Consider the following 26,102-nt stretch of genomic DNA (forward strand, 5'->3'; position numbering starts at 1 on the left):
CTACATGCAGAGGAGTAAAACCAGGACTGGATTAACCTGTCTTGAAAATCTGGAGCCAGTTGGCAACCCTAGTGTGAGTCACCTCCAGAGGTTTGGGCCTCCACTGACGGGAGGGTGGCTGAATATTGGTCTTTGCTGAATATCTGTTGTAAAAGGAGATGTAATTTGGCTGCTATTCTGTGTTAGGCTTGCACATCATGGGTTCCCACCCACAACTCATGATTCTCTACCCTAGATATGCAACTTTTATTTGCCTCTCTCTGTTATCTAACCTGAATAAGCTATTCCTGCTCATAGAAGACCCTCTTTTTTTGTGTGTGTAGCTCCCAGTCTCTATTATAGGAGGGAGAATGTTTTATTTAGGTTTGGCAAAGTAACAGTAATAATGAATACTCATTTCCAACAATGCACTGATCAACAGAGACAAGCAAGCAGTATCCTTAAACACAAACTGTTATTATCAATAAGCTCCATCCAACCCCTTTTTCATTTTAAAGCAACCCACCCGACCCATCACTCATTCCACAGACACCCCCAATCATTCCCCCAGCTCAACCTCTTCTTTCATCCGTTGGAAGCGAAGGTTTCACTCCTTCCAGTCTGAAGAATATCCCAGTTGTCTCCTGGCAATCGGTCACTCTCGTTTAACAGCTGAAAGAAATGATTCCACATCTGAATGTAATCTACAGCGACTCTTCTAGACATTAAACTAACATCAAATCTTTCCATCTGCATCAAGGAAATCATTTTTCTCTCCACATAGAAAACGTAGGAATGTTTTCTGACACCCATTCTTTTACAGTACAACTTCGGGCTACCAGTAGTGCCATCGATAAAAAAAAAACAAACCAAAGGGCATTCTTTCAAAAAATCTGGTGCAATGGACTTTAAAGCATTCACATCCCTCGGGAGCAAAACATCACCCCGAAATGGTAACACGGTAGTTATACATTTATGCGGCCATGTAATGACATCTTGACAAAATGGAAAATTTTTATGACAGGTAAGGAATATATGAACAAAAGTGGCTTTTTCAACTCTGCACTAATGATACTCATCTGTATCCACCAGCTTCATTTTAAATAGCCGTATCTGTGCCTGCTAGAAGGGTGGGTGTTGAGAGAGCTCCCGACAGAGTTTTGGTTTCCTTGCTAAATTATGCCTCATACGAAAAGAAAGGGCAGATTACGAATGGAGATTTCTTAGAACAATCGATGGAATAACAAGTGGAATCAAGAGGAACCTTGTGTGTAAGATTCCTGAAAATGGAGGAGAGAGATAATATACTGAGGCTATTTCTCCGTAATTGAGAAAAACCTTACCTTGCACAAAAAATGTGGCTGTATCCGGACATAACCAGGCCCACTCAAATAAGAAGAAGACATTTCCTACAGATGAGCCAAGAGGTCAAGAGCCTGGGGGCTCAGATGGTTGTTTATTTCCCCTGCAAATGTATAGTAAAACATTGAAATGAGAGAGATGTGTGTTTGGATCCGTCAGAGCTCAGGAAAGTTTTGGCTGTCCGTGTTACCAATTAGTTATTATTCAGCTTGGTCACAGGTTATTGTAGAAATAAAGCATTTAGTCTCCCCCTTATTTCTTGGGGAAAAAATTCCTTATAATCGCTCCAATGTTAATTGTCTTGGATCTCCGGATTCCTTATAAAAGATCTATTTCCGTTTAAATATTATATGTTGGCCTGTTTAAAGTAATGTTTCTTGATTGCCTTGATTGATGTATAAATATTAATGTAGCGGGGCCACTCTATATTTTGTTTTTGGAATTCCTGTTCAAATATATTCTTGTATGGACCATGTCATTGACAAGTGAATATTGCTGTCTATTATGTTAAATGAGCATAAATGAAAATAAATAAATAAATAGCCATATCATGTCTGCTTGGCAGTGGTATAGTATTTTGTATTGTATTTCCTTAAAATGTACCGCTGTCTGTAACTTATGCACACCTTGAAATAGTATAAATAAATAGAAGCATACTGAATTGAGGCATTCCTAATTCTCTAGTCCAATAATTAAGCACAATTTTTAGTCCATCAGCCATACCACTGAGATATAGAAATCTTCCCCCTTGCTTTCTGTTCCATTTGCCTAATAATTTTGATCTCTTTCTTAATATCATCAGAAGTGGGTGCTAAACTGGAAATATAATGCCAAATTTGCAAATATCTATAGAAATGCATTGACAGTATCTGATATGCTCTTTGCAGTTGTGAAAATCTCAAAACTCTGTATGTCTCCTCGTCTAAGTGCCTGTTAATTAAATTTATTTTGAGAAGCCCACACAATTTAAGCTCTGGAATTTGTTGCCAGAGGATGTGGTTAGTGCAGTTAGTGTAGCTGGGTTCAAAAAAAAGTTTGGATAAGTCCTTGGAGGAGAAGTCCATTAACGGCTATTAATCAAGTTTACTTAGGGAATAGCCACTGCTATTAATTGCATCAGTAGCATGGGATCTTCTTGCTATTTGGGAACTTGCTAGGTTCTTGTGGCCTGGTTTGGCCTCTGTTGGAAACAGGATGCTGGGCTTGATGGACCCTTGGTCTGACCCAGCATGGCAATTTCTTATGTTCTTATGGCACTAACCATCCCTGGCAAAAAGCCTGGATTATTTTGCATCGGAGAAATGAGAGAGGCGTTATAAGACGATCCCAAAAACCTTCTCATACATCTCCGTGCTAACACTAAGGCCTTCCACATCCTGTTGTCCCGTATAGTTGATGTTATCTGTTTATCAGAAAGATGGAACAGTCCCAGTGGGGCCTAAGGTTTACTTATCTCTTCAAGCAAATGAAAGGAATCGTATTTCTATTTTTCACTGAGATGCTCCCCCAGAAGCTTCAGTTGGCAGGCACAATTATGTAATTGAAAATTAGGAGCCTCTATTCCTCCCCAAGCTTTGCATCTTACTAGCTTATTATAGGCCACCTTAGGTTGATACCCTCTCCATATAAACTGTACATACATAGATTTAAGAGTCGCTAAGTCCTCATTTCTCAGCCAGCAGGGGAGCATCTGCAAACTGTATAATATCTTTGCCAGTAAGACCATTTTAAAGAGAGCATTCCTGCCCATCATTGATACTGGTAACTCTTTCCAGATGTATAACTGTTGAGACATCCCCTCTGTTACATCCTTGATATTTAACTCATACAGGGAAGATAATGCGATATCCATACTCCTAAATATTTGATCTTTTGTGGTGTCCATCGAAAAGGAAAGGGACCCTGCCACATGGAAGGCAAATCCTTAACAAAAGTTAATGTTTCAGATTTATCGTAGTTGGTAGTAAGGCCCGCAAAGTATTGAAAAGCAGAACAAATTGACATGATAGACTTTATAGCTTCCTGAGCATCCTCCAAAAACATCAGAATGTCATTTGCAAAAAGGCACAGTTTAAGCTCCCGCTTCCCAACCTCTGTTCTGCTGATCTCCAAACTTTTACACACTTTTACAGCAAGGGGCTCCAGAATCAGTACAAATTGTTGGCTTCTCCCAGCTTCTGGATATTGCTTCTTTTAAGCTGTGTACACCTCACTCCTTTGCTGTTTATACACCGACTCGCGTGGTTGACTTTGTTCAACTTCCTTTTAGAGGTTAGTGCTGTGCATGTCTGAATGCAGGAGTGAGAGTGTATCTGTAGGTAGGTCCAAACAGTGTGTACTTGTTAGACTGACTGTGAGTAAGAGAAGTATGAATGGGGAGAAAGAAGGGAAAAGTGCGCTCTGTGAGTGTGTTGAGAGGCTTGTGCGGTTAGCAGATTGACTCAGGAGACTTTTTTTGTCTACATGAATGGTCCCACAACAATTAACAGCTGACAGACTGTTCAATTCCTGGGGACGTCCAGCAATCAACCTTTTTGCATGAAAGGAAAACAGGAAATTTGTTTCCATTCTATAGGCTGATTGGTCCAAGACAACAGTGCCTTCACCCTGGTCCACAGACTTGATGATTGTTGAAAAAAACAGGCAACCTACAGATTGCAGGTACTTCCTCAACTTTTGGACCCTTGCTATTATCTTGAATTGTCTATGGACCCGACTCCATGTCTATCTAATCAGATTATTACTTTAGTATAATCTGGTCTTGCTGCTCATTTTTTGACACCTAAGGAAGCTGACTTTCTTGTAGAAAAGCATCCTTCTGTCCCCACCTTCTATGTTTTACCTAAGGTACACAAATCCCTGATACATCTCCCCAGATGCCCCATTGCGTCCAGGATTGGTTCTTTACTGGAACCTCTTTCAAAATTTATTGACAAATTTTTGCAGCCTTTCATTTCTCTGGCACTATCTTATATCTGTGATTCAGGTCATTTCATTTCTACTTTGAATTCCTTTGTCCCTCCAACTCAACTCCTGGTAACTGGATATTGTTTCTTTATACTCAAATATTCCACAGGAAGCCGCCATCTCCATTGTTTGCAATACTCTTCACCAATGCCTGCCGGGTTGTAGGGTTCCCACTAAGTTCTTAATTAAACTCTGAACGTTTTCTCCTTTGAGAACTGTTTTTTTCAAACAGATTAAAGGGACTGCTATGGGAGCCACCATAGCATGCCTCTATGTCTCCGATCTTCATCTTATACCCTTCTATGTTTTGGCCATTGATTACATCATGATTACACTTTATAGATGATTTTTCGTTGTCTGGTACTGAGGTACAGTTTTTTCTGTTTTTGGATTGGTTGAATATTCAGGACTCCAACCTGCAGTTCATGCATACTATGAGCTGTTCACATATCTCATTTTTGGATGTTTTGGTCTCAGTGAGGGATGGTTCGCTCATGACTTCTATTTTTCGTAAAAGCACAGATAGAAACATGCTGCTGTACTTCACAGGGCACCACCCCCGAACGCTATGTAACAACACACCCGCTGGCCAGTTTTTATGACTTCAACGACTTCACTAACTTCATTCAGAAATCTGCTACCATGGCTCAACAGTTTTTTGATCATGGCTATCCCTGCCACATTAATTATTATTTGATCATATTATGATCACTATTGCCAAACGGTCCCACTACTGTTACCTCTGTCACCAAATCCTGTGCTCCACTGAGAATTAGATCTAAAATTGCTCCTTCTCTCATCGGTTCCTGAATCAGTTGTTCCATAAAACTGTCATTTATTCCATCTAAGAACTTTATCTCTCTAGCATGTCCTGATGTTTCACTTACCCAGTCAATATTGGGGTAATTGAAATCTCCCATTATTACTGCACTACCAATTTGGTTAGCTTCCCTAATTTCTCTTAGTGAGACGGACAGTGAAATGCTATCTTGGCCAGGTGGACGATAGTATACTCCTATCACTATACTCTTCCCCAACACACAAGGGATTTCTATTGATAAAGATTTGATTGTGCATTTAGTCTCATGTAAGATCTTTATCCTGTTGGGCGCTATGCCGTCCCGGACATAAAGCACCACCGCGCCACCAAGATGCTCCTCTCTGTCATTGCGATATAATTTGTACCCTGGTATAGCACTATCCCATTGGTTATCCTCTTTCCACCATGTCTCTGAGATGCCAATTAAGTCTATATCATCATTCACTGCTATACATTCTAATTCTCCCATCTTACTTCTTAGACTTCTGGCATTAGCATACAAACATTTCAAAGTTTGTTTTTTGTTTGTATTAATATTCTGCTTTTCAGTTGACAGGGATAAATTCGAATCTTTTAGCTGAGGTGAGTTTTTAATTGTAGGCACTTGGACTTAGGGTTGCCAACTGTCCAGAATTTTTCTGGATTGTACAGATTTTTTGGGTAAAGTCCTGAAAAAAGGAGGAAGGCTAAAATGTTAAAAAATGTCCTGATTTTTAGCCCTCATGCTGCAGGTTAGCCTCTGTTTCTCCCCTTCAATTATACAATATAGTTAGGGACCTTCATTTTCAATTTTCATTTTATTTTTCCAGTGTTTATTACAACAAACAAAAATTGAGAAAATCTGTGTAAAAACAGGCTAATTTTTTCCACTGATTTTCTCCCTTTTTTGTTTGTTGTAATAAACACTGAAATTTCCACGAAAAATACAATAAAAACTGAAAATGAAAATCAATAAATGTAGTGTGTGCTTTGGTAGCTTCTGTATATTCAATGTGTTGGATTTATTTATTTTGTGTCACTTGCATAGACTTCAGTCCAGGATTTAATCAGAGGCCTAAAGAATGTTACAAAACAGTAATTTGGTCCCTGGGCTGGTAAAAGCTTACCTTTTTTCAGAATAAAGAAGTTCAAGAACTAGTGGCCATGATATGAGACTCTGAAGGGGTAGACTCAGGAATAGCACAGGAAAATATTTTTTTCACAGAAAGGATAGTGGATGCATGGAATAACATCCCAGTGGAGGTAATAGAGGTAAAAATAATAACAATTAAAAGAAAGCATGGGATCAGTAATTGCAAAGGAGTGAGGGAAAAGCCAGAGATCAACTGGAGTCTAAGACACAGTAGCAGAAAGTAATTGACAAAACTAGATTGATCCTTATCTTCTATCAAATTATAGATTTCTGTTGTTTTGTAATAGTAAAGAGCGGTAATAAAAGTCGCATGTGCATAAACCCCATCAGTGAAAAGCACAAACACACAAACTTTTTTTTTTTTTGCCTGCCTTTCTGACTACCTATTTAATACAAAACACACAAACTCCTGGTTTTTGCCTGCCCTCTGACTAGCTATTCAGTACAAGCACACTAAATAATATACCCCAATAGTATACTTCTCCCCAATACTTTTAAGTTGTAAACATTTCCCCAAGCAGTACATAACAATTCTTTTCATCTACCAGCAAGGAGATCCTCTCATCTCAGTGCTCCCACTGGATGTGAGAGGTAACAGGGAACAAATGGGGTCTGGTGTCTCCAGATGTAGGCCTTGCTGTAGTAACTTTGTTGATGAAAATGTTCTGGAAACTGGCGGGGACAAGTAAATCATATCTCCTTCTATCCCAAGAAAGTTCCCATATGCATGGTAGTGACTGGTAAATTAGCATATGTCTTCATTGGAAGCACTACAGCCCAATATGTTTATGATAGAGCAGTCTGTTCCAATGTTCTAGGCATCAATGGTGTTGAGGCTCGATGAGTTTCATACTCTGTGGCTCAATGCGTCAAATGCTTTGAGGATTTCTGCGCTGATAGTGCCAATGCTCGATGTGTTGATGGCACCGAGGGTTTATGCATCGATGGCACTGGGACTTTATGTGTCGATGGCACCAGTGCACCACATGCATCAATGGCACAGTAGCCATATGTGTAAATGGCACCAAGAATCGATGCACCGAAGAATGGTGTATTGGTTGCATCAACAGCACCAAGACTTGGTGCTTTTTCAGAACCAGCTGCAATGGCAGCTCCATAGAGTGATGCTTCTTTTTTGATGTTTCTCATGACTTTTCTGCTTACCTTGACCCAGTGGACTTGATCTGTTCTGCCAAAGGGAGAGATATTATTAAGGATCTCCAGCTCAACTCAACAACCTGGGAACCTGATAAGGCTGTGTTCTGGGATGAGGATCAACTGTGATCTCAAAGACACAATTCCTCCATTTCCCAAGCCCTTGATTTTTGGGAACATGGGGACATCCAGCCACAGTGGTAACAGTTTGCCTGGTCGTGGTTTGGTCCAAAGCAGCAGTAACAGAAGTCATGTCCATCTCTAATGGACATTTTCCTACTGCATACACAGTCTTTGAAGCCACTGACCATGGGCTTCTTGGAGCAGACATCTTGTAAAGAGAATTTCTTTTCTTCCTTTTTGTTTTAGCACTGAAAAACACTGGCAGTGAGGAAACTTAGAGGAAAAAATTAAAAAGCTTTAAAGATAGTAATGAAGAAAAAATGCAGAGAGATAGGGTACAGGTCCATGCAGATACTCAGATGAATAAAGACTAAGGGGGCTCATGAGGCAATGCCTGCATGGGCATTTCCGCACATGCTTAGTAGAGGTAAAGCTGTACGAGCTTAAAAAGAGTGGTCTGTTCAGCACCGTTGGAATTCAGCCTCGCTTGTTAATGGAGAACATTTTGAATTTAAATAAAGCCACAGGAAAGAAAAGCTTCAGCTTGTTCTAGGCAATCTGACAGACAGTTGCTGTGAATAATAAAGTCAAAACATTTGATGAGTCCGAAGAACTACAAACACGGTTATATTGATTCTCTGTCAGAGAATAAAATGAAAACTTGGTGATTCATATGTTCAGAAGAAGAAGACAATTGGACAATATTGTGTTGAGATGGTGAGTTTTATGCACTGTACTCCAGACTAAGGCTGATGAACTAAACTACATTAACATCAGCCATTAGCGCACGTAAATGCGGTATTCATTTTGCCTATTAACAGGTGATGTTAATGAGATGCATATGTTACTGCAGATGTGTACATACATGTGGACAGTAACGCAAAAGTTTAATTACACTTTCTTAAGATGTAGTTATGTTTCTTGCATCAGTGCATCTGTGATGCATTCTGTGCATTTTAGCATGGGTACTTCTTTGTTATGCCAATAGGTAATAAGCTATTTTGCATACTTTTGTATATCATTGTCTTATTAGCATAGATTTGATGTTAACACTACCACAGGCTATTAGTGTGCATTAACAGCGCTATTAATGTGTGTTAACCACTTGCAATTGATAATGCAGGTTTTTAAGACAATGCTTGCAATAGCATTAACGTCCTTTAGTACAGTGGCCCCTGTATGCTGTTTTTTTTTTTATTTGTGTGATTATAATTGCAAACTAGTCTGTATATTGTTTTGGGGTTAAGTAAGATTCTAGTTTACAACTGAACTAACTGGAGAAAATCAATGAGTAATTGGGATTTAGAAAGAATTACTGTGTGTCCGCTCATTTGAAGCTTGTATAGTTTAAGAGCTTTGGGTCTGCCGGCAGATTTTTTATTAGAGACTGAGAAGTCTGATTGTGTGTAAGGGTTTACTGTAAACACAAAATGGAGTCTAGCAGTGCCTCTACGCAAAGAGAGAAATCTTGCAGAAATTTCCTGCGAAACGTGATGGGCATGAGGATAATGCATGGTAATAATCCAGGTGCATATAGAAATCTTGCAGATATGTGCAAATACATCGTTTAACTCTTTGAAAGTTAGCCAACTAGTTTTATTTATTTATTTATTATTGTGTTGCTTAGCTTTATTACCTGTCTTTCTGAATACGTAATTCACACAGAGCGGGTTATGCAACAAGCTATGGCTTTAATAGAAAATATGGAGATGAAGACATGAGAATTAGTGAGAAGCAACGGAGATTATCTATGGAATTATGGAATAATGGCCCCCTGCCCCCACCCCACTGACAAACTCAGTGGGGTGGGGGCAGGGGGCCATTATGGAGAAAACAGAGGCAGTTGGAGAATTCTGGAGCAATGCAGCGAGCTCTTCATAATGTACAAGAACTGCTGTACATAATGGAGGTAATTTTCAAAGGAGTTACACTTATAAAAGCAACTGCTATCGTAGTAATTTTCAAAAGCCAATTAAGTACGTAAAGTGCACTTACATGTGTAAAAACCTATGGACAATTCCATGGCATATATTATAGCAATTTTCAAAAGCCCACTTACACGGGTACACTACATTTAAGAACATAAGAAAATGCCATACTGGGTCAGACCAAGGGTCCATCAAGCCCAGCATCCTGTTTCCAACAGTGGCCAATCCAGGCCATAAGAACCTGGCAAATACCCAAAAACTAAGTCTATTCCATGTAACCATTGCTAATGGCAGTGGCTATTCTCTAAGTGAACTTAATAGCAGGTAATGGACTTCTCCCCCAAGAACTTATCCAATCCTTTTTTAAACACAGCTATACTAACTGCACTAACCACATTCTCTGGCAACAAATTCCAGAGTTTAATTGTGCGTTGAGTAAAAAAGAACTTTCTCCGATTAGTTTTAAATGTGCCCCATGCTAACTTCATGGAGTGCCCCCTAGTCTTTCTACTATCCGAAAGAGTAAATAACCGATTCACATCTACCCATTCTAGACCTCTCATGATTTTAAACACCTCTATCATATCCCCCCTTAGTCGTCTCTTCTCCAGGCTGAAAAGTCCTAACCTCTTTAGTCTTTCCTCATAGGGGAGTTGTTCCATTCCCCTTATCATTTTGGTAGCCCTTCTCTGTACCTTCTCCATCGCAATTATATGTTTTTTGAGATGCGGCGACCAGAATTGTACACAGTATTCAAGGTGCGGTCTCACCATGGAGCGATACAGAGGCATTATGACATTTTCCGTTTTATTCATCATTCCTTTTCTAATAATTCCCAACATTCTGTTTGCTTTTTTGACTGCCGCAGCACACTGCACCGACTATTTCAATGTGTTATCCACTGTGACACCTAGATCTCTTTCTTGGGTTGTAGCACCTAATATGGAACCCAACATTGTGTAATTATAGCATGGGTTATTTTTCCCTATATGCATCACCTTGCACTTATCCACATTAAATTTCATCTGCCATTTGGATGCCCAATTTTCCAGTCTCACAAGGTCCTCCTGCAATTTATCACAATCTGCTTGTGATTTAACTACTCTGAACAATTTTGTGTCATCTGCAAATTTGATTATCTCACTCGTCTTATTTCTTTCCAGATCATTTATAAATATATTGAACAGTAAGGGTCCCAATACAGATCCCTGAGGCACTCCACTGTCCACTCCCTTCCACTGAGAAAATTGCCCATTTAATCCTACTCTCTGTTTCCTGTCTTTTAGCCAGTTTGCAATCCACGAAAGGACATCGCCACCTATCCCATGACTTTTTACTTTTCCTAGAAGCCTCTCATGAGGAACTTTGTCAAACGCCTTCTGAAAATCCAAGTATACTATATCTACCGGTTCACCTTTATCCACATGTTTATTAACTCCTTCAAAAAAGTGAAGCAGATTTGTGAGGCAAGACTTGCCTCACAAATTTACATGTGTAGAACCCAGTTGTAAGCGTGTAAATGCTTTTGAAACTTATCCCCCATGTGCACATGACAATGATATGATTTGTGAATTTGTGGCTGTTGTTGACTGAGAAGAACTAGTAAATATGTGTATTTAATTAGAAAATACAAGAAAAAGATCAGGCTGCTTTATTTGCAAAATGTAAATGCTTCCAGAAAATTATTGGGCAATGTGGCAAGGAGGTGGATTAGGAACATTTTCTGCAATTATTAGAAAACACATCTCTTGACTTTAAATGCATTGGGCTTTGCTAATGATCCTTTTGTCTGAGAATTTGAAGGAGAGTGATTAAAATGCATGATGTAGCAAGGATCCTATATGGCAGTATGTTCATGGCAGTAACATAGTAAATGATGTCAGAAAAACAATATCCGACCCATGCAGTCTGCCCAGTTATTCTGTGGACACTGCTAAGTTTTCATCCCACTTTCCAGCCACGGAGCGCGAGCACCTCCAAGAATTTTTCTCTTCCTTCTTTGTATCCCCCAAGCGTCTTGGGTATAAGAGCATATAAGACCCCCACTCAGTACCCACCTTTCTCATGCCTAAAGCTCTCTCCTAAGGAGATGCCCTTTAGGATTATTAAAAATGCACGCGCGAGCCTTGAAAGATAACATAAGTGGGGATTCATTGGTGAGTCTGCGTGTTTCGTCTAGGTTGCAGATTTTTGATGGCAGGTTATGAAATGTCCTTTAATGCTAATAGCGATGAAGTGAATGGAGTGCTGAAATGTTACATTCTGAGAGGGAAGCTATCATCTTGCAGTAGTTTGTTTATTTGTGTATTTTGGAGAACGGTGCTCATTGATTCGGGGAAGTGGCTGTAGGAAATGGTTTATGCACACAGTGGGGTAAATTTTAAGAGATTGCTGCACACCAAAGCTGGGAGATACCTGCGTCTCTTGGACTGGCGGGATGGGCGGATTTTTTAAAATGCCCGAGTTCATGCTTATCTCCCGGTACGTGCACAGAATGTTTTGGGGGAAAGGGAGCAGGGTCTGGACATTCCCAGATTTTAGCATGTAACTATTTATGCGCAGAAGTGCGCGCCGGGGTCCCTATCCGCCTGTCTTTACTTCTGCTATGGATGGCGTGTAACTAACTTAATAAAAAAAAACCCGAGGCTAGTTAGCAAGGATTGAAGGGTTGGGGTTAAACAGGTAAAAGGGAGGTAGGTTGATTAGGGGGGGGGTTAGGAAGTCCTACCCTTTACCTGGATGAACTGGGATCAGTCTGGGGAAACTGGTAATTGCGTTAGCATGCATATGTAATAAAATCCCCCCACTTATGCGGTAGAGCCGGAATTTGCGTGCCCATATAAATTGGTGCGTACATGCACGCGCAAACTGCCGATTTTGCACAATGCGCGCGTGTATGTTATACAATGGTCACGTCCGTTCGCACGAGCTGGCATACGGGCTTACATATACGCCCGCGTGGCTGTTTGAAAGCTACCGTTCCCTGTTTGCGGAGAAGGGAAGGAAAATGCAGAGGTGGATCTAGAATAAGTGAGATGGTGAGACTGGAAAGTGAATGAGTGGAAGGGAATGGGAGGTGAGATTTATTTTATTGAGCACTGATTCCTTTCTCGTAGTCGCAGAATGGGAGAAGAGTCTTGGAGAATCAGGTTATGCTGTTAGATCACTATTTTTCAAACTATTGGAAGTAAGGTTTTCTTGAGAAGTGCAGGGTTAGTAGATTCCTTTCACTAGTTTTCTGAATGTAACTTTTGTGGCCAAATGTTTGTCCTATGGTAATTTTACACTTCATGATTCTGCCAGAGTTCAGCTGCAGAAATCCCAAAAGTTTGGTGTGTTTGCTGTTGATATTAAAATGATGCACAGATAAATTGTTGTACAATATAGTTAGTGAATGTTTCCTCCTATATAAGTTAGTTATGTTCAGATTGTACATAAAAACTATTAAGCATTCAGTAAAAATATATGAACACAATAATAAGAAAGACAAGATACAAATTGAAGCATGAGGAATTCATTTAACAAACGAATGTAATAATCTTAACACAACATACTGACTGATATGTGAAATTTGTTATATTATTTTATTTCTGCACTTCTCATCTTATGCCTTAGATCTTTAGTTAATGTATATTGGAACATTTCATTTAAAAGATGTTAATGCCTGTTTATGAATACCACTTCTGTAACCCCTCTTTGGGGCTGATGCAATACAGTGCGCTCAGCCGAGCGCACTGTTAACTTGCAGTCGGACGCAGGTAGAATAGGCGCTAATCAATCCCCTAATGCCATAAGGGGATTAGCGCATATTCAACGCGTTTCCAACGCGGAGTGAATCTAATAGCGCTCATCACATGCAAATGCATGCAAATGAGACTATTATTAGGCATTCACTCCCGATGCAAAAAAAAAAAAAGTGCATCTTGGAAATAGACAGTCGTGTTAAGGAAACGGCGCTCGACTGACAAGCGGTCGCTTCCTGAACCCTCAGCATCGGTTTTCCTTACCGGCAGACAGCGAAATCACGAAAACCGACGCCGATAAACTCTGCATATGTTTTTGTGACTCGGTTGTACACCAGTAAGGAAAACCGATTGGGTTCTCGTTAGCAAGGAGGCACTAGGGCCGCGACCCCCTAATTTAAATATTGCATGGCACCTCCCTTGGGGCGCGTTAAGAGAGCTGGCGCTGACTGTTCAACGCCTGCTTTCTATGTGAATTTATTGCATCGGCCCCTTTATCTGTTGCTCTATTGCTATGAATGTCACTTTTATAAACCGTAGTGATCATTACATGGAACGATAGTATATAAAATTAACAAAATAATAATGTCCTTAAACTTTTTTATATGAACTTACTAAGAACACAGAATGCCCATTGCACAGCCGTTAGTAAACATTCAGAAGGCATTTTCTGGAGTTGTTTAGTTATGCTTAGAGGGGAGGAGTAGCCTAGTGGTTAGAGCAGTGGGCTATGAACCAGGGAAACCACCGTTCAAATCCCATTGTCACTCCTTGTGATCTTGGGCAAGTCACTTTACCCTCCTGTTGCCACAGGTACAGACTTAGGGTCTGATTCATCAAGTCATTTTCCCATAGACTTAGAATGGGAGACGTGCCATACTGAACCAGGCCCTTATACTGAAAATCCTCTGGCAATAAGGCAGAGCTTCCCATATCTGTCCTAGGGATCCCACACCCAGTTGGATTTTCAGGATATCTGCAATAAATATGCATGAGAAAAATTTGGATATCATGGAGGCTCAGAATATACAAATTTATCTCATGCACATTAATTTTGTATATCCTGAAAACCCATCTGTCTGTAGGATCCCCAGGACAGGTTGGGAACCCCTGGAATAAGGAAATACCCACAGTACCTGAATGTAATCCACTTTGAAGAGCCAAAAAACAATATAGAAAAATTACACACACAAAAAAAAAAAAAGAATAGCGATAAATGAAAAAAATCCCTACCCCACTTTTTTCACAAATGAGTTGCTCTCCTTATGTTATGCCTACCAGGCACTTGTTCTCTGGGGCAGGAGGTTTATCTGCTTGCAGTGCGCACTGCTGAAAATTGGTTACATCAGTTCACATCACCCCTGCCAACATTCCATAAATAAAATCCTTATAATTACAGCAACCACTAATAAGAAAAAAACACTGGCACCATAAAAGAACTGCACGCTCTGCATGCATGAAATAAATATGAAACATCTCTCCCTAGAGCGTTATGCAGGAGTTTCTTATCCGTGAAGAGGGAGGGAGTGCTCCCTGGCTCTGCAATGCAACTTACCCATATGAAAAAAAAAATATTGAATCTAGGCTTTAAATGAAAGGAAAATGGTATGTGGGTACGTAAAATGGTACATTTAGGTTAGTGTTCTCATATTTTTTAGAAGTCAAAATAGCCCAATTTTTAACTAGCTGTTATGTTGCTAGATCACCAGTAACTTTAGGGAAAGAAGTGAAACACAAGTAAACGTCCCTTGAGACGGGGCCCGGGGTGCCTGTTCCTGCCTGCTTCGTGGAGGAGCTGACTGCCTTCCTGCGCTGCCCGGGGGCATGGTGGTGTTCTCTCACTGCCCGGTTGCCGGACTTCATTTCCCATCCTGCCTTAGTGCCCTAATCTATTCGCCGCTCCGAGTGTGTGTGTGTGTGTGTGTGTGTGTGTGCGCGCGCGAGCCGCCGGAGGAGTCCCCCCTGAGAGTGGAGGCTCAGTCGCTGATTACAGGCAGCCCTGAGAGGCAGCAGAGCACGGCTCCTTCACTCCCTCGCACACACACGGGCTGCTTTCCTTGTGCCTGTGACCTCTCCATCCCCAGCAGAGCTGAGCAGGGAAGGAAGCAGGAGCAGCTTCCAGGACCGCACCGCGCCGGCTTTCCTGACAGGCAGGCAGCAGCAGAGGAGGATTCCCCGCCGTAAGTACCGTCTCCCCGATCGGACAGGGGTGTGCATGGCTGGGGGGGGGGGGGGGGGTCGTGCCTGCAGGAGGAACTTTGCGCCGGGGCATCGCAAGCCAGGCTACCGCTTCACAAAACAGGTTTTCCGCCGGGCACTAAATGCCCCTCGCCTCGGAGCATCCCAAACTGAGTGCAAGTGAACCCAACAGAGGTCGCCCAGGGGTTTCTGCAGGCGCTGCAGAGTCCCTTATTCTTCGCCAAACTTCTCCGAGCAAGTTTAGGGGCCGTGCACGTGCGTGTGTTTGTTTCCACCCTTTATACCTAAGCCTTTGGGAAACCGAGCAGCAGTCTTAGAAAAACGCCTTGGCTTCTCTGTGACATTTTCCCCCCTCCCTGTGGAGTCAGCTTGTAGAGATAATTAAAGAGCACCTCTGGAAAAGATGCGGAGCTGCTCTGATCTTACCTACAGATTCCTAGAAAATCTCTAAACTTGAAGTTACCCAGTTTCTCTGCTTTTACCGGTTTGCTGGCGGAGAAACTGAAAGTGGTTTTGCAGAAACCGTGCGAGAAAGCAAGGCTTTTGCTGTGCTCCGTGCGCTGGGGAAGATCCCGCAGGATCTGGGGCTGGCTGTCCTCTTGTTTGCAGTAGCAGTTTACTTTTCTCTCGCCTTCTTCAGCTCGCTCACAATATTTCTGCCTTGGGTACTTCTCTCACTAGGAATTTTACTTCCAGCGACTATGATTAAGAACTTTTTTTACAAGAAATATAAGCGAAGGGGGAAACCGGTCGTAAAAGAAAGGGAAACGCATTTTTATTTTATTTTGCTGTAGAAAGCTTTACTGGTCTCCAGGAAAAAAAAAGATAGAAATCGTTTTGTTTGTTTTTTTTTTAAATAAATCTACAGTGCCTTAGAAAAAACTTGATTCGGTGCAGCAAAAAATAATTTAATAGTAAATAATCAGAAGTTTTGATTTCTTTACTTTGTTGACCTGTTCCTTTTTTTTTTTTCTATATCTGCGCGTGCAAGAATGACCCCAGGAACTCACAGACATCCCCACCCAAGCAAAAGAAAATCCTTATTGCTAAAATAAAAATAGGTGAGTTTCTCTGGCAAAACCCAGTGAGTAGTGATAGGAATAAATGATCTGCCCCTCCTCGGATAAAGCTTTCTATAACGGCAGAGGAAGGGCTGCATCGTTCCCGTGCAAACTTTGCCCCTCTCTCGGCCGCCTGCTCTCAGGGGGTGCGGGGCTTGGTCGCGGTTCTCCTGGGCAGGCAGGGAAGTGCGGAATGAGGGTCCGAAACGAATTCCTTCCCTTTCGGATCTCGATACATAAAAGCCATCTGTCTGGGCGGATTGAGATCTGCTTCCAGGCTCGGCCGTCCGCACCTTAAGGGATTCTCTCAATAAGTGGCCACGGCTTACACTTCAGCTTCCCCCCCCCCCCCCCAATACAACTTTACTTTCTAGTTTTTGGGACTTGGTGGTATAAAAAAAAAAAACCAACAACAAAAACCAGGCAAGAATTTGTAGTGGAAGGAAAGAGCTGAGGTTTTGAGTGAGCTTGGGAAGAAACCAGTTCTGCTTGAGGAGAATTTCGGATTTTCTTTTTGTTTGTGAGCTCTGTTTCTACGTCGCTGCCTGTAAATGTTTCTGACGCTGTTCTGTCCTTGCATTTAAGCGAATGCAGGAAGGAAAAGCGACCCGGGGGCAGAGGCTGAGGCACTTTGCATAACTTGGAAAACAAACACCTGCTGGAAGAGAAGTTTCGCAGGAGATGTGCCCCCTTCCTCCTCTCCGTCTTTGTTCAGTTCCAAAATAAAAGCAAGAAGCGGGCGGGCGGGCAGGGTGAAAGTTGCGGGTGAGTTTTCGGGCTCGGAAATAGCGGTTCCCAGCTCAGAGCAGGGCGCAGGATGCCGCTAACTTTTCCTTTCATTTGCATTTCATTCACTTTTGCTTTCTCTGATTTTTTTTTTCCTGCTGCCTCTTCTTGCTGATTTTCTTTTCCAGTCGTTTTTAGGGGGTGGGTTTACGTTTTCTTTCGTGCTGGAGTTCTTTGAATCCCATTTGTTTTGCCCTGGAAGCAGCTGCGGGACATCTCTCGCTCTTATTCTTCCATTTCTTACTTCTGGGCTGATTATTCTGCCAGCGAAATTTAAGATTAAAATAGAAAAAAACCGATTGTGAAATAACTTTATATTTTTTTTTAGCAGGAATTTATTTTTTTTTTAGCAAAAAGATTTTAGTCTTCCGAAAACGAAAACCCTTTTACTATTTTCTTGTTGCCTTCATTTCTTGATATCTCATTAATGTGTGGCAGTGAGGGCAAAGCGACTTCGCGTTGTTTTGCGCACTGCTTCCACGCTGGAACAACACTTTGCGTGGAAATATTTGCGTGTTCTCAAGCGATATGGCCTGCTTTTACACCTCATATTTTTAATCCACTGATCGACCACATCCATTTTATTATATTTTTTTTTCTTCGGTGCATTTGCTTCTTTTCTGTTTCGTTCTGGCAAAAAATTTCCGGGTATAGCTTCAGTACTTAATCCATCTCAGAAGGTAGGGGCCCCAGACAGCCGGCTGCTCTTCTTGCTTTTTTTTTCGTGCACAGTAAATGGCCTATTTTCATGTAATTTTTTTAAACTAAAAAGTTCCTCTGACCTTTTCTTTGGTTTTCTGTTCGGTGGCACTTCAGATGCAGCAAATTCTGTTTAGTTTATTTAGGTCTTTTTAAGGAGTTATTTAAATATTCAAGTTTATTTTAGCAAGGGAAGAATTAAAATGTCTGAATCTTACTATCCTGGGTTGAAGGTTCAGAAAAATGCAACCTGTTGTAATCTAAGGAAGTATCTTTTTTTTTTAATTGTACGTTTTGATTTTTTTTTTTTTAAAACCCTTATAAATATATTTTCAAGAGCTTTAAAATGTGTTGCAAAATAATTAGCATTTTGCATTAGTATTATTTTTTTCCGATTCCCCCATCCCCCTGTATTGAATTCATTATTTCTGTTGCTGTTTGTGTTGGATGTAACATTGCCCTGGCACATGAATCGCCTTCATTCTTTTTACTCTCTGGAATTATTTTGAGACATTGTTTCTAACCTGTTGAAGATACAGAGGCGCCACATTGTAACTGTTGCTGTATGGCTGGGCATTCTGACCTCCTATGCCAGCAGCTGGTTCTGCCATATTTGTATTTCTTTTCCAGTTTTGACTCTCAAACCTTGGAATTTCTATCAACAATCTGGTGATTTTTATTAACCTCCTCCACCCTTCCCAAAATTTTGGATAGCACAAACAGTTGTTTTAAAGAAATTTACAATCCTCATTTTTTCCTCTCTCCATCTAAACTTTTATTGTGAGGTGGATATTTCATTTTAGGCTTTTTTTTTTTTTTGATTGATTCTACCTTTTCTTTTTCTTGTGTAGTTGATTCACCAAAAGTCTCTTCCACCATCGCTCCTGAGATTTACTTTTGCCATGGAAAAGTAGCTGCTGATTTATATGGTGGCTTTTTCGATTTCTGTTCCCAGCTCGTCTTTCTCCCCCTTTCACTAGAGATGTCAGCTGTTATTACTGACTATTGATCCCTTTGCAAAGTGAGAAGTGAACTAAAATTAATGTCAATTTCACTGCCCAGATCAATAGCTGGAGTTATTTTAATCTGGATTTGCACAGGGTTCTAAATTAAAAATAATCAGCATACAGACAGCGAAATGTGGCACCCATGTTCCTGGTATCTGCGGTGCCTTCACGTCCACCTAGCACCAGCATTTAGCCTGATCATCCTCCAATCCATAATTTTTTAATTAAGAGATGCAGTTAGTTTTCTTATTTGGGGTTTTGTATTTAAACGCATGACACTTTGACATTGGAAGTGTATTAACTATAGATTTTCATAATGATGCTGGCCTGTTACAGTTAGAACTGTATAGGCTGCTAATGGGGTTGAAAGAAAAGGAGGGGAGAATGGGAGGAAAGGAATTGGAGTTTCACATTAAGAAACAACTTTGTTATGTTAAAACAAACAAACAACCTAACAGCATGCTACTATTTTTTTCTCGGTTAGATGAATTTTGCACTCCTTACAGGATGAGGTGATGGTACATCCAGTTTACTTAATGCAACAAATTGCAAATAAAGTGAATTTGCTTTTTTCATGCGCTAGGACATGATGCATAGGAACAGAGATGGTGATAGCTGGTATTCTGAGAATTGTACAAATGTTTATATATAACGGAATGTGTCTACAATTATATATTGAGCTACCTCTTGGTTTGTTTATAGTTTTCTCTGTTCACTATTTTATATTTAAATTACATAATGATCATCGTAGAATTAAAGTACTTTTCTGAGGGTAAGGAGAGAGAGAAAACATATACCTTGTTACATTTTTCCAGCTTTCCCATTTTTAATATGTTTCATGTATTTAATACGAGTAGAGCAGGAAGCATAAACCATCATCTAGCTGTAGCAGCTCCAGATTGCCAGCCTCAACAGGCTGTCCTTGGCAGCTCCCCGTTTCCTCGCTGCTGTAACCTGACAAGAAAGTTATTTCAGATTTGGAAGGGAGAAGAGAAGTTAATGCGAGATACATAATCTGTTAATTTAACGTTGATGTCTGCTAGGAAGGCTGCCAAATGAGGAAGCAATATTAAGGGTGTGTGTGTGTGTGTGTGTGTGTGTGTGTGTCCACTCATCTTTGCGATGAATAATCGCCACCGAAGCGCCTGGTGCAGGATGGAACGGGAGGAAGCATTATCCCGGTGCTGCCTGCATCATTCTCCCAGCCTTTGTTTCCTTCAGCGCAGAGTGGGTCCTGGGGCAGACACTGGAGGAAGTCAGCTGGAGGGCATTGCTCCAGGCACCCCTCTCCTTCCAGCAGGGACTGTGAAGTGAATAATCGCAGGGCGCCACAGGCTGCGGTACTGGGGACCCCACTTTTAAGTCAGCTTGCACATCTGTACCAATCTCAATACAAGTGTTTAACAAACATTTTTTTACAGAGATGTGTCTGTGTGCTTATATTCTTAATCTCATGTAATGTGCATATGACATTTTTCTTAGGATTCCAAAACATTTTGGTACCTCAATCTTGAATTTTATTTGTTAATTCTTGAAAAATATAAATACACTTTGAGAGAGTGCAGATTCTGATAGCAACTGGTGATACGTTGTAACCCTTTTCAAAAGAACACAGTTCCTCTGAATCAAGCCAAAATGCAGAGAAGAATAGGACACAACCTCTGTGAAAACAGAAAGTAAAATATATAAACTTGTAGTGGAGCAGCAGAAGGAAAAGCCATTTTTTCCATGAGAAGCTTTCCACTGTATCAAATTGCAAAGTGCATTGCATGATCAAACCAAATATTCTTTATTGAAAACCTCTTGGAGGCAGGAAGACCTTGCTGAAATGATAGTAATTTATTTTGCGAATCGCTGCTCTCTTAATTCTGCCTAAGTGTAGAATGGGTGGCGCACACATTGTGAAAGGGATACAATAAACCCGACTGTGTTGCAGCATTTTTAAGTATCTCATGGGGCACAACTGGTACATTTCTTTTCTTAACAGTTCTAAATCCTCCATTCTGATCTGTTAAGAGTTATTTTGGCTTATTTGTTAAAATTTGTCTATAGAAATTTTTAAAATGCAAATGTGTCTATCGGTAAAATCTATTATAAGCACAGCCTGTAAGAGTTGTAATGGCTGATGTGTTGCAAAGACTATTAGGCAAATGTCATAGCCTCTGTCGTGCAGACATGGAGACAGTATGCTAAAGGCCAGATGAACTGAAGGGCTTCTCCCAGTCTGGGGCTATGGCAGAAGTGCTTTGTACTTTTCGTGCAGTGCAAGTGTGCAGTCAGACTCAGTTTTTTCAATAATATAGAAATAATTTTTATTACAGCACCATCAAAGATTTGGTATAGGCACCGTATGTCAGTTAAAGCCAAGAAGTTTAGTATTGTTTGTGTGTATATATGTATTTTATTCTGAGTTTGTATTTTTGACATTCCGAAGGTATCCTCTTCGGTCAGTCAGTTTGTTAGGTTAGATATATGTAGATGTACACAGATGCAAGATGTGTGCTTAGTTTTAATTATCTGCATTTATGTGTATGTATATCTTAAGAAGTGTTTGAACTCGTAAAGACCAAAGAATAGCAGATCACCCATATTTGTAAATTTGATTACGCCAAATCTGAGTGTTTGCGCTCAAAGTGTGTAGACAGTTGGAGGTTAAATAGGAGAATTGTTTGGACTAAATTGGCTTTAAAAAGCCCTTGTAGACTGGGAGAGGACTAGAGTCTGCCGGCATTCCCCCCGACCCTCCTTCTGACAGGCATGAATAAGGTTATGGCACTTGGAAATGGTAACATTTGGAACTATATGTTAATGGGCAATCTAAGGCGGGTTGCAAATCTATTGAGAACCCAGTACATTAGTAACTAAAATTACAGCTCCATTCTTCATTGCCCCTGAAAAACAGATGCTGGCAGAGACTGAAGAGACAGCGCATCTAGTGCACTTTAAAATATTCTGAAGGTGTGACAAGGGAGAACTAGGCATTCGTTCCACGGTAAAACCTCTGTCATGTCTGAGTATTCCTCTATTTATCTCGTTCTGTAGAAGCAGGTCTCTTATACTTTAAGTAGAAAGCAGCCTCCATGTATATCTGTATATACATACTTATAAGAAGGATATATAATATGCATATTAAGTTTGTGAATATGTATATTTTTCAGTGTGGTTTTTTTTGTAAATACATTATATACCATCATGCACACATTTGCATATTCATGTGGCTTTTGCATATATCTATATCAGGATATATACACAGTTAAGATATAGATAGATGTGTGTATGTGTATTTTTTTTTAATTCATACACCCTCTTTTAAATAAAATTGACAGAATTGACCTTGAAGAAAAGAGAAACACAATTGGTGAAACCTTTCTTGTTTAAATCAACACCTAATAAAAGAATAAAAAATGTAATGTAATATAATTTGTTGAAGGAAAGTGGTCTATAAATCTATATAACATAACCTAACACAAAACTTTCTTAACCAAAAGAAAAATGATAGTAGAAATGTATTCAGGAAAGACATTGATCTATTAAAAGAACTGGACCTTTATTTCTAATACAACGCAATTACTTAAATAATTGTATAATTCAATATATCTGCTAAATAAATCAGGGCTGCTTTTTTTTTTTTTTAGCTGGGTTTCCATTTCACGGGGCAGCATGGTATTATGCATTTTATTTATTATTTGTTACAGAGTACTCGGAGAAGGATTTGGAAGAAATACAATATTAAAATGCAGGCATTAGTCTTGCAGATGACTTTCTGTCTAGAATCTATTTTTTGTGTTGTGATTTTTTTTTGGAAGTGGCTTTGATGTTTCATTTTTTTCTTTTTTTTTCACTTTTAAATGGAATATGTGAGCCTTGTTAAACTCTTGCAGGATGAGCCTGGATCTGGGGAACGGTTTTCATTTTTCAGATTGAGGGCAGTTTGAAGGGGGATACTTGTTGCTGAGGTGTACATTTGTGGCTGGGATAAAGTTGTTTTTTTTTCCTTCAATGCTTTCTCTGCTTGTGTCCCCCTCCCCCCCAGGTTTGGGAAGATAATGCTGTCGCAGTGATCCTGCCTGCTGCCCCAAGGCTCGGTGGCCCGCCCTTCTTCCCGGTGAGGAAGTGTTTTTTTTTTCCCATCTGCGCTCTGCTGAACGCGATCATCGATGGACTTGCACCGCGCAGCCTTCAAGATGGAGAATTCGTCCTACCTCCCGAACCCCTTGGCGTCTCCGCTCTGATGGTGCTGGCCTCCACGGCAGAGGCCAGTCGTGATGCCTCCATCCCCTGCCAGCAGCCGAGGCCCTTCGGGGTGCCGGTGTCAGTGGACAAAGACGTGCACATTCCCTTCACCAACGGCTCGTACACCTTCGCCTCCATGTACCACCGTCAGGGCGGGGTGCCGGCAGCCTTCCCCAACCGGGACTTCCCACCGTCCTTGCTGCACCTCCACCCTCAGTTTGCCCCCCCCAACCTGGACTGCACCCCCATCAGCATGTTGAACCACAGTGGCGTGGGCGCCTTCCGGCCTTTCGCCTCTAGCGAGGACCGAGAGAGCTACCAGTCGGCCTTCACGCCAGCCAAGCGGTTGAAGAGCTGCCACGAGGGAGAATCTCCGCATCTGCGCTTCTCCGACGCAGAGGGCAAGGAGTATGAGTTTGGCGCTCAACTGCCCTCGGGCTCCCCTGGCTCGCTTAAAGTTGACGAGACGGGGAAAAAGATCTTTGCCGTGTCTGGCCTCATTTCCGACAGGGAGACATCCTCCAGCCCTGAAGACCGAAACGACAGATGTGAGTACCCGCTCTCTTTGTTTCCTCCCGAGTGCTTCGTGTCTCTGTCTTTACTACAATATCCTGAGTAGTTTTATTTCTTAAAAGGGCTCCGAAATGTTTGCATGGAATAGCAACTCTACGTACATATGCCCAGTAATGAATATCTGACACTGGGATAGGATGCACGTCTTGGATTTTAGATATGTAAAGGTGTTGCTAATGAGATAAGACGAGCACGTTAAATACATAGAACGCACACGCACACACATCTTCTCTATCTGCTGCTCTAAATCTGGAGTTGTACTTCATGGCAGAAAATCTAATGCGCTACTTTGGCATGACGAAATACAGGCCCATCATATCTAAGTCCTATTCTCATGTACTGTATTACAGCTGCCACTTCTCTAAAGGATCACATCCATAGAGCAATGCAGAAATAAAAATTGTTAAAATGTCAAATTATTTTGTGCAATGGAGAACAGAAAGTGAATAAATTCCAGAAGTAATGCAATTTACTTGGCGAGCAGGTAAAGTCGCTGGAGTGGAGAGTTCAGCTATTTCCATGCACATGAACTTACACTCACATAGGGCAAAAACTGCCCCCGCGGTTCTTTGTAAGCAGCCTGCGTTCTGCCACCGTGAAGGAGCGTCAGCCTCCACCACTTGCCGTTATGAAATGGCCGAGCTGAAAAACACAAGGATACATTGCCTGCCTTTTGGTAGACTATTGCCTTGGGGTTTTCACTCATTTGATTTTCTTTGAGGCACTCGGAAATGATGTTTCACATCTAATGGTGTCTCGCTGAGAGCTGAAATGAAGAAAAGGAAAAACTGTATTTGCTGGAATAAAATTTGCCATGAATCTCCCACAAAGAGGAAAGTCCGCTAGCTTGATCGAGCACATTGATGTTTTTGGGCTTGTGACCTCCCTCTGTGGGAGATGTGACCTGCCAACAGGTTTTAGTTAAACTGTGCACGTATATGTACATAAGTCAAAAAAACAACTGGCCAAGCCAGCAACATCACAGTCATTAACTTTGCTGTGTGCATACATATACACGAAGCACTGGCTGACTCAAAATGGTCTGGAGAATACCGAGTAGGTGTGGCTTTCAGAGGAACCAAAATATGCTAATTAACCTGATCATTAGAACTATCTGACGCATACTTATTTTGGCAATCCTGAGAAATAGCCTTTGTTCAGAGATCTTGAGGGTCAAATCTGAAAACCACTGATGTGTGCTGCCACATGTAAGAGAGACCTGCATAGGTCTTTTGTCTGGAATTTCTAGGAAGAGGATGAATGGGGATCTGGAGACAAAAATAGTTATTTTGGTCTAAAAGACTTTGGTAAAAAAAACCCAAACCAATCCCCAGAATTTGTGTAGTGAAGATGTCCTTAGCAGATATGACATAAATATGCATTGTGTACCTTGCTGTCAGTGTTATTGGCTCTTTGCTGTCAGGTTGCAGTGTCAGAGCAGAAGAATATTGCTAACACAGTGACGCTGCTGCATCCATTCATCATTCACTTGCTGTCGTCCCCAGAGCGGGTATGGTCTGTGGGGACGTTGCAGTTGGAGGCCCATAGCGCAAGAAAATAATCTTTATGTGCTCCTTGGCCGGATCCTGGTCCTCCTCCCCTTCTGAGCGAGGCAATCCGATGTCTTTGTGTTCTCTGTCCTGCTCCATTCGTTTTAACTCCCGACACATGCTGGGTTTGGTCGAAATGTTTGTTTCTCAAGAAGATGAGGGGGGGGGGGGGGGTGTCACAGAATCCTCTTGGGGAATATCAGTCCCAGGGCAGAGGCGTACAGAGACTTAGAAGCTTCTGGCCCATGAGATCTCCATGTCACAACGTGGAGTCACGGGACAAAGGGGAAGCCAAGGCCAGACATGTTTGACCAAAAGGTTTTCTTCTGAGTTTCCATATAAAGAGTTCTGCCGGGCCTCAGCCTGGTCCCGTGTCTGTAACTTGCACCCCAGAGCCCCCTGGTCCTGGCAGCAGGGTGCACTGAGGTGAGAGTGAGAAGGCTAAGCCTGTGGATATACATCAGATGTCATTAAGGGATACGCCTCTTATTATTTATTCTCATGTAAACTTATTTTTTTATACAAATGCACTTACACGGATAGCCGGTCGCTGCTTATGTGCCACTGTTAAGAGAAAAAACTTGAAGTTATAAAGAGAGAAATCCCAGGGAATATACTGCAGTGGGATTGGTCACGCTAGCTGAGGGAGGCAGGGTGACCCTGTTTATTGCTTGCACCTGTCAGGCACAAGAGGCAGGGCTTTTAGGGGTAAAATCTTCAATAGGATCTCTAACTGCAGAAGTGAATTCCCACTTTTCAACTTACTCTAACCAAACCTGATGTTT

General features: G+C 41.3%; 1 pseudogene; it reads left to right on the forward strand.

Annotated features, from left to right (window-relative positions):
* Positions 1-23,118: 23,118 nt before the first annotated feature.
* Positions 23,119-23,886, forward strand: LOC115082640 (annotated as a pseudogene).
* Positions 23,887-26,102: the final 2,216 nt, after the last annotated feature.

This window comes from Rhinatrema bivittatum, unplaced genomic scaffold (assembly GCF_901001135.1).
Source record: "Rhinatrema bivittatum unplaced genomic scaffold, aRhiBiv1.1, whole genome shotgun sequence".
Taxonomy (NCBI): Eukaryota; Metazoa; Chordata; class Amphibia; order Gymnophiona; family Rhinatrematidae; genus Rhinatrema; species Rhinatrema bivittatum.